At 37.1% G+C, this 13,263-nt stretch overlaps 1 protein-coding gene across 2 annotated transcripts in view; it reads left to right on the forward strand.

Annotated features, from left to right (window-relative positions):
* Positions 1-13,263, forward strand: part of LOC137434428 (potassium/sodium hyperpolarization-activated cyclic nucleotide-gated channel 4-like) — a 317,160-nt gene that overhangs the window by 111,464 nt on the left and 192,433 nt on the right. The gene's annotated exons all lie outside the window — the stretch shown is intronic.

The following is a 13,263-nucleotide window of genomic DNA, read 5'->3' on the forward strand; positions in this document are numbered from 1 at the left end:
AACACGTAATAAAAACACATCACAGCCATAAAACACGTAATAAAAACACCTCACAGCCATAAAACACATAATAAAAACACCTCACAGCCACGAAATTAAAACACCTCACAGCCACAAAACACGTAATAAAAACACCTCACCACTACGAAATTAAAAACACCTCACAGCCACGAAATTGAAAACATCTCACCACCCCGAAATTAAAAACACCTCACAGCCATAAAACACGTAATAAAAACACCTCACAGCCACGAAATTAAAAACACCTCACAGCCACGAAATTAAAAACACCTCACAGCCATAAAACACGTAATAAAAACACCTCACAACCACAAAATTAAAAACACCTCACAGCCACGAAATTAAAAACACCTCACCACCATAAAATTAAAAACACCTCACAGCCATAAAACACGTAATAAAAACACCTCACAGCCATAAAACACGTAATAAAAACACCTCACCACCACGGAATTAAAAACACCTCACAGCCATAAAACACGTAATAAAAACACCTCACAGCCATAAAAAAAGTTATAAAATCACGTCACAGCCATAAAACACGTAATAAAAACACCTCACCACCACGAAATTAAAAACACCTCACAGCCATAAAACACGCAATAACAACACCTCACCACCACAAAATTAAAAACACCTTACAGCCATAAAACACGCAATAAAAACACCTCACAGCCATAAAACACGTAATAAAAACACCTCATGCCATAAAACACAATAAAAACACCTCACAGCCATAAAACACGAAATAAAAACACCTCACAGCCATAAAACACTTAAGAAAAACACCTCACAGCCATAAAACACGTAATAAAAACACCTCATAGCTATAAAACACATAATAAAAACACCTCACAGCCACAAAACACGTAATAGAAACACCTCACAGCCACGAAATTGAAAACACCTCACCACCATGAAATTAAAAACACCTCACAGCCATAACACGTAATAAAAACACCTCACCACCACGAAATTGAAAACACCTCACAGCCATAAAACACGTAATAAAAACACCTCACAGCCATAAAACACGTAATAAAAACACCTCATAGCCATAAAACACATCATAAAAACACCTCACAGTCACACAACACATAAACACCTCACAGCCACGAAATTGAAAACACCTCACCACCATGAAATTTTAAAAACCTCACAGCCATAAAACACGTATTAAAACACCTCATAGCCATAAAACACGTATTAAAAACACTTCACAACCACGTAATAAAAACACCTCACCACCACGAAATTTAAAAAACCTCACAGCCATAAAACACGTAATAAAAACACCTCACCACCACGAAATTAAAAACACCTCACAGCCATAAAACAAGTAATAAAAGCACCTCACACCATAAAACACGTAATAAAAACACCTCACCACCACGTAATAAAAACACCTCACAGCCACGAAATTGAAAACACCTCACCACCACGAAATTAAAAACACCTCACAGCCATAACACGTAATAAAGACACCTCACCACCACGAAATTAAAAACACCTCACAGCCATAAAACACGGAATAAAAACACCTCACAGCCATAAAACACGTAATAAAATACCTCATAGCCATAAAACACATCATAAAAACACCTCACAGTCACAAAACACATAATAAAAACACCTCACAGCCACGAAATTGAAAACACCTCACCACCACGAAATTAAAAACACCTCACCACCACAAAATTAAAAACACCTCACCACCAGGAAATTAAAAACACCTCACAGCCACAAAACACGTAATAAAAACACCTCACAGCCACGAAATTGAAAACACCTCACCACCACGAAATTAAAAACACCTCACAGCCATAACACGTAATAAAGACACCTCACCACCACGAAATTAAAAACACCTCACAGCCATAAAACACGGAATAAAAACACCTCACAGCCATAAAACACGTAATAAAAACACCTCATAGCCATAAAACACATCATAAAAACACCTCACAGTCACACAACACATAATAAAAACACCTCACAGCCACGAAATTGAAAACACCTCACCACCATGAAATTTTAAAAACCTCACAGCCATAAAACACGTATTAAAACACCTCATAGCCATAAAACACGTATTCAAAACACTTCACCACCACGTAATAAAAACACCTCACCACCACGAAATTTAAAAAACCTCACAGCCATAAAACACGTAATAAAAACACCTCACCACCACGAAATTAAAAACACCTCACAGCCATAAAACAAGTAATAAAAGCACCTCACACCATAAAACACGTAATAAAAACACCTCACCACCACGTAATAAATACACCTCACAGCCACGAAATTGAAAACACCTCACCACCACGAAATTAAAAACACCTCACAGCCATAACACGTAATAAAGACACCTCACCACCACGAAATTAAAAACACCTCACAGCCATAAAACACGGAATAAAAACACCTCACAGCCATAAAACACGTAATAAAAATACCTCATAGCCATAAAACACATCATAAAAACACCTCACAGTCACAAAACACATAATAAAAACACCTCACAGCCACGAAATTGAAAACACCTCACCACCATGAAATTTTAAAAACCTCACAGCCATAAAACACGTATTAAAACACCTCACCACCACGAAATTAAAAACACCTCACAGCCATAAAACAAGTAATAAAAGCACCTCACACCATAAAACACGTAATAAAAACACCTCACCACCACGTAATAAAAACACCTCACAGCCACGAAATTGAAAACACCTCACCACCACAAAATTAAAAACACCTCACATCCATAAAACACGTAATAAAAACAACTCACCATCACGAAATTAAAAAAACCTCACAGCCATAAAACACGTAATAAAAACACCTCACCACCACGACATTAAAAACACCTCACAGCCATAAAACACGTAATAAAAACACCTCACAGCCATAAAACACGTAATAAAAACACATCACAGCCATAAAACACGTAATAAAAACACCTCACAGCCATAAAACACATAATAAAAACACCTCACAGCCACGAAATTAAAACACCTCACAGCCACAAAACACGTAATAAAAACACCTCACCACTACGAAATTAAAAACACCTCACAGCCACGAAATTGAAAACATCTCACCACCCCGAAATTAAAAACACCTCACAGCCATAAAACACGTAATAAAAACACCTCACCACCACGAAATTAAAAACACCTCACAGCCACAAAACACGTAATAAAAACACCTCACAGCCACGAAATTGAAAACACCTCACCACCATGAAATTAAAAACACCTCACAGCCATAAAACACGTAATAAAAACACCTCACCACCACGAAATTGAAAACATCTCACAGCCATAAAACACGTAATAAAAACACCTCACCACCACGAAATTAAAAACACCTCACCACCACAAAATTAAAAACACCTCACAGCCATAAATCACGTAATAAAAACACCTCACCACCACAAAATTAAAAACACCTCACCACCACGAAATTAAAAACACCTCACCACCACAAAATTAAAAACACCTCACCACCACGAAATTGAAAACACATCACCACCAGGAAATTAAAAACACCTCACAGCCACAAAACACGTAATAAAAACACCTCACAGCCACGAAATTGAAAACACCTCACCACCACGAAATTAAAAACACCTCACAGCCATAACACGTAATAAAGACACCTCACCACCACGAAATTAAAAACACCTCACAGCCATAAAACACGGAATAAAAACACCTCACAGCCATAAAACACGTAATAAAAACACCTCATAGCCATAAAACACATTATAAAAACACCTCACAGTCACACAACACATAATAAAAACACCTCACAGCCACGAAATTGAAAACACCTCACCACCATGAAATTTTAAAAACCTCACAGCCATAAAACACGTATTAAAACACCTCATAGCCATAAAACACGTATTAAAAACACTTCACCACCACGTAATAAAAACACCTCACCACCACGAAATTTCAAAAACCTCACAGCCATAAAACACGTAATAAAAACACCTCACCACCACGAAATTAAAAACACCTCACAGCCATAAAACAAGTAATAAAAGTACCTCACACCATAAAACACGTAATAAAAACACCTCACCACCACGTAATAAAAACACCTCACAGCCACGAAATTGAAAACACCTCACCACCACGAAATTAAAATCACCTCACAGCCATAACACGTAATAAAGACACCTCACCACCACGAAATTAAAAACACCTCACAGCCATAAAACACGGAATAAAAACACCTCACAGCCATAAAACACGTAATAAAAATACCTCATAGCCATAAAACACATCATAAAAACACCTCACAGTCACAAAACACATAATAAAAACACCTCACAGCCACGAAATTGAAAACACCTCACCACCACGAAATTAAAAACACCTCACCACCACAAAATTAAAAACACCTCACCACCACGAAATTGAAAACACATCACCACCAGGAAATTAAAAACACCTCACAGCCACAAAACACGTAATAAAAACACCTCACAGCCACGAAATTGAAAACACCTCACCACCACGAAATTAAAAACACCTCACAGCCATAACACGTAATAAAGACACCTCACCACCACGAAATTAAAAACACCTCACAGCCATAAAACACGGAATAAAAACACCTCACAGCCATAAAACACGTAATAAAAACACCTCATAGCCATAAAACACATCATAAAAACACCTCACAGTCACACAACACATAATAAAAACACCTCACAGCCACGAAATTGAAAACACCTCACCACCATGAAATTTTAAAAACCTCACAGCCATAAAACACGTATTAAAACACCTCATAGCCATAAAACACGTATTAAAAACACTTCACCACCACGTAATAACAACACCTCACCACCACGAAATTTAAAAAACCTCACAGCCATAAAACACGTAATAAAAACACCTCACCACCACGAAATTAAAAACACCTCACAGCCATAAAACAAGTAATAAAAGCACCTCACACCATAAAACACGTAATAAAAACACCTCACCACCACGTAATAAAAACACCTCACAGCCACGAAATTGAAAACACCTCACCACCACGAAATTAAAAACACCTCACAGCCATAACACGTAATAAAGACACCTCACCACCACGAAATTAAAAACACCTCACAGCCATAAAACACGGAATAAAAACACCTCACAGCCATAAAACACGTAATAAAAATACCTCATAGCCATAAAACACATCATAAAAACACCTCACAGTCACAAAACACATAATAAAAACACCTCACAGCCACGAAATTGAAAACACCTCACCACCATGAAATTTTAAAAACCTCACAGCCATAAAACACGTATTAAAACACCTCACCACCACGAAATTAAAAACACCTCACAGCCATAAAACAATTAATAAAAGCACCTCACACCATAAAACACGTAATAAAAACACCTCACCACCACGTAATAAAAACACCTCACAGCCACGAAATTGAAAACACCTCACCACCACAAAATTAAAAACACCTCACATCCATAAAACACGTAATAAAAACAACTCACCATCACGAAATTTAAAAAACCTCACAGCCATAAAACACGTAATAAAAACACCTCACCACCACGACATTAAAAACACCTCACAGCCATAAAACACGTAATAAAAACACCTCACAGCCATAAAACACGTAATAAAAACACATCACAGCCATAAAACACGTAATAAAAACACCTCACAGCCATAAAACACAAAATAAAAACACCTCACAGCCACGAAATTAAAACACCTCACAGCCACAAAACACGTAATAAAAACACCTCACAGCCACGAAATTGAAAACACCTCACCACCACGAAATTAAAAACACCTCACAGCCATAACACGTAATAAAGACACCTCACCACCACGAAATTAAAAACACCTCACAGCCATAAAACACGGAATAAAAACACCTCACAGCCATAAAACACGTAATAAAAACACCTCATAGCCATAAAACACATCATAAAAACACCTCACAGTCACAAAACACATAATAAAAACACCTCACAGCCACGAAATTGAAAACACCTCACCACCATGAAATTTTAAAAACCTCACAGCCATAAAACACATATTAAAACACCTCATAGCCATAAAAGACGTATTAAAAACACTTCACCACCACGTAATAAAAACACCTCACCACCACAAAATTTTAAAAACCTCACAGCCATAAAACACGTAATAAAAACACCTCACAGCCATAAAACAAGTAATAAAAGCACCTCACACCATAAAACACGTAATAAAAACACCTCACCACCACGTAATAAAAACACCTCACAGCCACGAAATTGAAAACACCTCACCACCACAAAATTAAAAACACCTCACATCCATAAAACACGTAATAAAAACAACTCACCATCACGAAATTTAAAAAACCTCACAGCCATAAAGCACGTAATAAAAACACCTCACCACCACGAAATTAAAAACACCTCACAGCCATAAAACACGTAATAAAAACACCTCACAGCCATAAAACACGTAATAAAAACACATCACAGCCATAAAACACGTAATAAAAACACCTCACAGCCATAAAACACATAATAAAAACACCTCACAGCCACGAAATTAAAACACCTCACAGCCACAAAACACGTAATAAAAACACCTCACCACTACGAAATTAAAAACACCTCACAGCCACGAAATTGAAAACATCTCACCACCCCGAAATTAAAAACACCTCACAGCCATAAAACACGTAATAAAAACACCTCACAGCCACGAAATTAAAAACACCTCACAGCCACGAAATTGAAAACACCTCACAGCCATAAAACACGTAATAAAAACACCTCACCACCACAAAATTAAAAACACCTCACAGCCACGAAATTAAAAACACCTCACCACCACAAAATTCAAAACACCTCACAGCCATAAAACACGTAATAAAAACACCTCACAGCCATAAAACACGTAATAAAAACACCTCACCACCACGGAATTAAAAACACCTCACAGCCATAAAACACGTAATAAAAACACCTCACAGCCATAAAAAAAAGTTATAAAATCACGTCACAGCCATAAAACACGAAATAAAAACACCTCACCACCACGAAATTAAAAACACCTCACAGCCATAAAACACGCAATAACAACACCTCACCACCACAAAATTAAAAACACCTCACAGCCATAAAACACGCAATAAAAACACCTCACAGCCATAAAACACGTAATAAAAACACCTCATGCCATAAAACACAATAAAAACACCTCACAGCCATAAAACACGAAATAAAAACACCTCACAGCCATAAAACACGTAATAAAAACACCTCACAGCCATAAAACACGTAATAAAAACACCTCATAGCTATAAAACATAATAAAAACACCTCACAGTCACAAAACACGTAATAGAAACACCTCACAGCCACGAAATTGAAAACACCTCACCACCATGAAATTAAAAACACCTCACAGCCATAAAACACGTAATAAAAACACCTCACCACCACGAAATTGAAAACACCTCACAGCCATAAAACACGTAATAGAAACACCTCACCACCACGAAATTAAAAACACCTCACCACCACAAAAATAAAAACACCTCACAGCCATAAATCACGTAATAAAAACACCTCACCGCCATAAAATTAAAAACACCTCACCACCACGAAATTAAAAACACCTCACCACCACAAAATTAAAAACACCTCACCACCACGAAATTGAAAACACCTCACCACCAGGAAATTAAAAACACCTCACAGCCACAAAACACGTAATAAAAACACCTCACAGCCACGAAATTGAAAACACCTCACCACCACGAAATTAAAAACACCTCACAGCCATAACACGTAATAAAGACACCTCACCACCACGAAATTAAAAACACCTCACAGCCATAAAACACGGAATAAAAACACCTCACAGCCATAAAACACGTAATAAAAACACCTCATAGCCATAAAACACATCATAAAAACACCTCACAGTCACAAAACACATAATAAAAACACCTCACAGCCACGAAATTGAAAACACCTCACCACCACGAAATTAAAATCACCTCACAGCCATAACACGTAATAAAGACACCTCACCACCACGAAATTAAAAACACCTCACAGCCATAAAACACGGAATAAAAACACCTCACAGCCATAAAACACGTAATAAAAATACCTCATAGCCATAAAACACATCATAAAAACACCTCACAGTCACAAAACACATAATAAAAACACCTCACAGCCACGAAATTGAAAACACCTCACCACCACGAAATTAAAAACACCTCACCACCACAAAATTAAAAACACCTCACCACCACGAAATTGAAAACACATCACCACCAGGAAATTAAAAACACCTCACAGCCACAAAACACGTAATAAAAACACCTCACAGCCACGAAATTGAAAACACCTCACCACCACGAAATTAAAAACACCTCACAGCCATAACACGTAATAAAGACACCTCACCACCACGAAATTAAAAACACCTCACAGCCATAAAACACGGAATAAAAACACCTCACAGCCATAAAACACGTAATAAAAACACCTCATAGCCATAAAACACATCATAAAAACACCTCACAGTCACACAACACATAATAAAAACACCTCACAGCCACGAAATTGAAAACACCTCACCACCATGAAATTTTAAAAACCTCACAGCCATAAAACACGTATTAAAACACCTCATAGCCATAAAACACGTATTAAAAACACTTCACCACCACGTAATAACAACACCTCACCACCACGAAATTTAAAAAACCTCACAGCCATAAAACACGTAATAAAAACACCTCACCACCACGAAATTAAAAACACCTCACAGCCATAAAACAAGTAATAAAAGCACCTCACACCATAAAACACGTAATAAAAACACCTCACCACCACGTAATAAAAACACCTCACAGCCACGAAATTGAAAACACCTCACCACCACGAAATTAAAAACACCTCACAGCCATAACACGTAATAAAGACACCTCACCACCACGAAATTAAAAACACCTCACAGCCATAAAACACGGAATAAAAACACCTCACAGCCATAAAACACGTAATAAAAATACCTCATAGCCATAAAACACATCATAAAAACACCTCACAGTCACAAAACACATAATAAAAACACCTCACAGCCACGAAATTGAAAACACCTCACCACCATGAAATTTTAAAAACCTCACAGCCATAAAACACGTATTAAAACACCTCACCACCACGAAATTAAAAACACCTCACAGCCATAAAACAATTAATAAAAGCACCTCACACCATAAAACACGTAATAAAAACACCTCACCACCACGTAATAAAAACACCTCACAGCCACGAAATTGAAAACACCTCACCACCACAAAATTAAAAACACCTCACATCCATAAAACACGTAATAAAAACAACTCACCATCACGAAATTTAAAAAACCTCACAGCCATAAAACACGTAATAAAAACACCTCACCACCACGACATTAAAAACACCTCACAGCCATAAAACACGTAATAAAAACACCTCACAGCCATAAAACACGTAATAAAAACACATCACAGCCATAAAACACGTAATAAAAACACCTCACAGCCATAAAACACAAAATAAAAACACCTCACAGCCACGAAATTAAAACACCTCACAGCCACAAAACACGTAATAAAAACACCTCACAGCCACGAAATTGAAAACACCTCACCACCACGAAATTAAAAACACCTCACAGCCATAACACGTAATAAAGACACCTCACCACCACGAAATTAAAAACACCTCACAGCCATAAAACACGGAATAAAAACACCTCACAGCCATAAAACACGTAATAAAAACACCTCATAGCCATAAAACACATCATAAAAACACCTCACAGTCACAAAACACATAATAAAAACACCTCACAGCCACGAAATTGAAAACACCTCACCACCATGAAATTTTAAAAACCTCACAGCCATAAAACACATATTAAAACACCTCATAGCCATAAAAGACGTATTAAAAACACTTCACCACCACGTAATAAAAACACCTCACCACCACAAAATTTAAAAAACCTCACAGCCATAAAACACGTAATAAAAACACCTCACAGCCATAAAACAAGTAATAAAAGCACCTCACACCATAAAACACGTAATAAAAACACCTCACCACCACGTAATAAAAACACCTCACAGCCACGAAATTGAAAACACCTCACCACCACAAAATTAAAAACACCTCACATCCATAAAACACGTAATAAAAACAACTCACCATCACGAAATTTAAAAAACCTCACAGCCATAAAGCACGTAATAAAAACACCTCACCACCACGAAATTAAAAACACCTCACAGCCATAAAACACGTAATAAAAACACCTCACAGCCATAAAACACGTAATAAAAACACATCACAGCCATAAAACACGTAATAAAAACACCTCACAGCCATAAAACACATAATAAAAACACCTCACAGCCACGAAATTAAAACACCTCACAGCCACAAAACACGTAATAAAAACACCTCACCACTACGAAATTAAAAACACCTCACAGCCACGAAATTGAAAACATCTCACCACCCCGAAATTAAAAACACCTCACAGCCATAAAACACGTAATAAAAACACCTCACAGCCACGAAATTAAAAACACCTCACAGCCACGAAATTGAAAACACCTCACAGCCATAAAACACGTAATAAAAACACCTCACCACCACAAAATTAAAAACACCTCACAGCCACGAAATTAAAAACACCTCACCACCACAAAATTCAAAACACCTCACAGCCATAAAACACGTAATAAAAACACCTCACAGCCATAAAACACGTAATAAAAACACCTCACCACCACGGAATTAAAAACACCTCACAGCCATAAAACACGTAATAAAAACACCTCACAGCCATAAAAAAAAGTTATAAAATCACGTCACAGCCATAAAACACGAAATAAAAACACCTCACCACCACGAAATTAAAAACACCTCACAGCCATAAAACACGCAATAACAACACCTCACCACCACAAAATTAAAAACACCTCACAGCCATAAAACACGCAATAAAAACACCTCACAGCCATAAAACACGTAATAAAAACACCTCATGCCATAAAACACAATAAAAACACCTCACAGCCATAAAACACGAAATAAAAACACCTCACAGCCATAAAACACGTAATAAAAACACCTCACAGCCATAAAACACGTAATAAAAACACCTCATAGCTATAAAACATAATAAAAACACCTCACAGTCACAAAACACGTAATAGAAACACCTCACAGCCACGAAATTGAAAACACCTCACCACCATGAAATTAAAAACACCTCACAGCCATAAAACACGTAATAAAAACACCTCACCACCACGAAATTGAAAACACCTCACAGCCATAAAACACGTAATAGAAACACCTCACCACCACGAAATTAAAAACACCTCACCACCACAAAAATAAAAACACCTCACAGCCATAAATCACGTAATAAAAACACCTCACCGCCATAAAATTAAAAACACCTCACCACCACGAAATTAAAAACACCTCACCACCACAAAATTAAAAACACCTCACCACCACGAAATTGAAAACACCTCACCACCAGGAAATTAAAAACACCTCACAGCCACAAAACACGTAATAAAAACACCTCACAGCCACGAAATTGAAAACACCTCACCACCACGAAATTAAAAACACCTCACAGCCATAACACGTAATAAAGACACCTCACCACCACGAAATTAAAAACACCTCACAGCCATAAAACACGGAATAAAAACACCTCACAGCCATAAAACACGTAATAAAAACACCTCATAGCCATAAAACACATCATAAAAACACCTCACAGTCACAAAACACATAATAAAAACACCTCACAGCCACGAAATTGAAAACACCTCACCACCATGAAATTTTAAAAACCTCACAGCCATAAAACACGTATTAAAACACCTCATAGCCATAAAACACGTATTAAAAACACTTCACCACCACGTAATAAAAACACCTCACCACCACGAAATTTTAAAAACCTCACAGCCATAAAACACGTAATAAAAACACCTCACCACCACGAAATTAAAAACACCTCACAGCCATAAAACAAGTAATAAAAGCACCTCACACCATAAAACACGTAATAAAAACACCTCACCACCACGTAATAAAAACACCTCACAGCCACGAAATTGAAAACACCTCACCACCACAAAATTAAAAACACCTCACATCCATAAAACACGTAATAAAAACAACTCACCATCACGAAATTTTAAAAACCTCACAGCCATAAAACACGTAATAAAAACACCTCACCACCACGAAATTAAAAACACCTCACAGCCATAAAACACGTAATAAAAACACCTCATGCCATAAAACACAATAAAAACACCTCACAGCCATAAAACACGAAATAAAAACACCTCGCAGCCATAAAACACGTAATAAAAACACCTCACAGCCATAAAACACGTAATAAAAACACCTCATAGCTATAAAACACACAATAAAAACACCTCACAGTCACAAAACACGTAATAAAAACACCTCACAGCCACGAAATTGAAAACACCTCACCACCATGAAATTAAAAACACCTCACAGCCATAAAACACGTAATAAAAACACCTCACCACCACGAAATTGAAAACACCTCACAGCCATAAAACACTTAATAAAAACACCTCACCACCACAAAATTAAAAACACCTCACAGCCATAAATCACGTAATAAAAACACCTCACCACCACAAAATTAAAAACACCTCACCACCACGAAATTAAAAACACCTCACCACCACAAAATTAAAAATACCTCACCACCACGAAATTGAAAACACCTCACCACCAGGAAATTAAAAACACCTCACAGCCACAAAACACGTAATAAAAACACCTCACAGCCACAAAACACGTAATAAAAACACCTCACAGCCACGAAATTGAAAACACCTCACCACCACGAAATTAAAAACACCTCACAGCCATAACGCGTAATAAAAACACCTCACCACCACGAAATTAAAAACACCTCACAGCCATAAAACACGGAATAAAAACACCTCACAGCCATAAAACACGTAATAAAAACACCTCATAGCCATAAAACACATCATAAAAACACCTCACAGTCACAAAACACGTAATAAAAACACCTCACAGCCACGAAATTGAAAACACCTCACCACCATGAAATTAAAAAAACCTCACAGCCATAAAACAC

The sequence above is a fragment of the Myxine glutinosa genome, chromosome 10 (assembly GCF_964187855.1).
Source record: "Myxine glutinosa chromosome 10, kmMyxGlut1.1, whole genome shotgun sequence".
NCBI lineage: Eukaryota > Metazoa > Chordata > Myxini > Myxiniformes > Myxinidae > Myxine > Myxine glutinosa.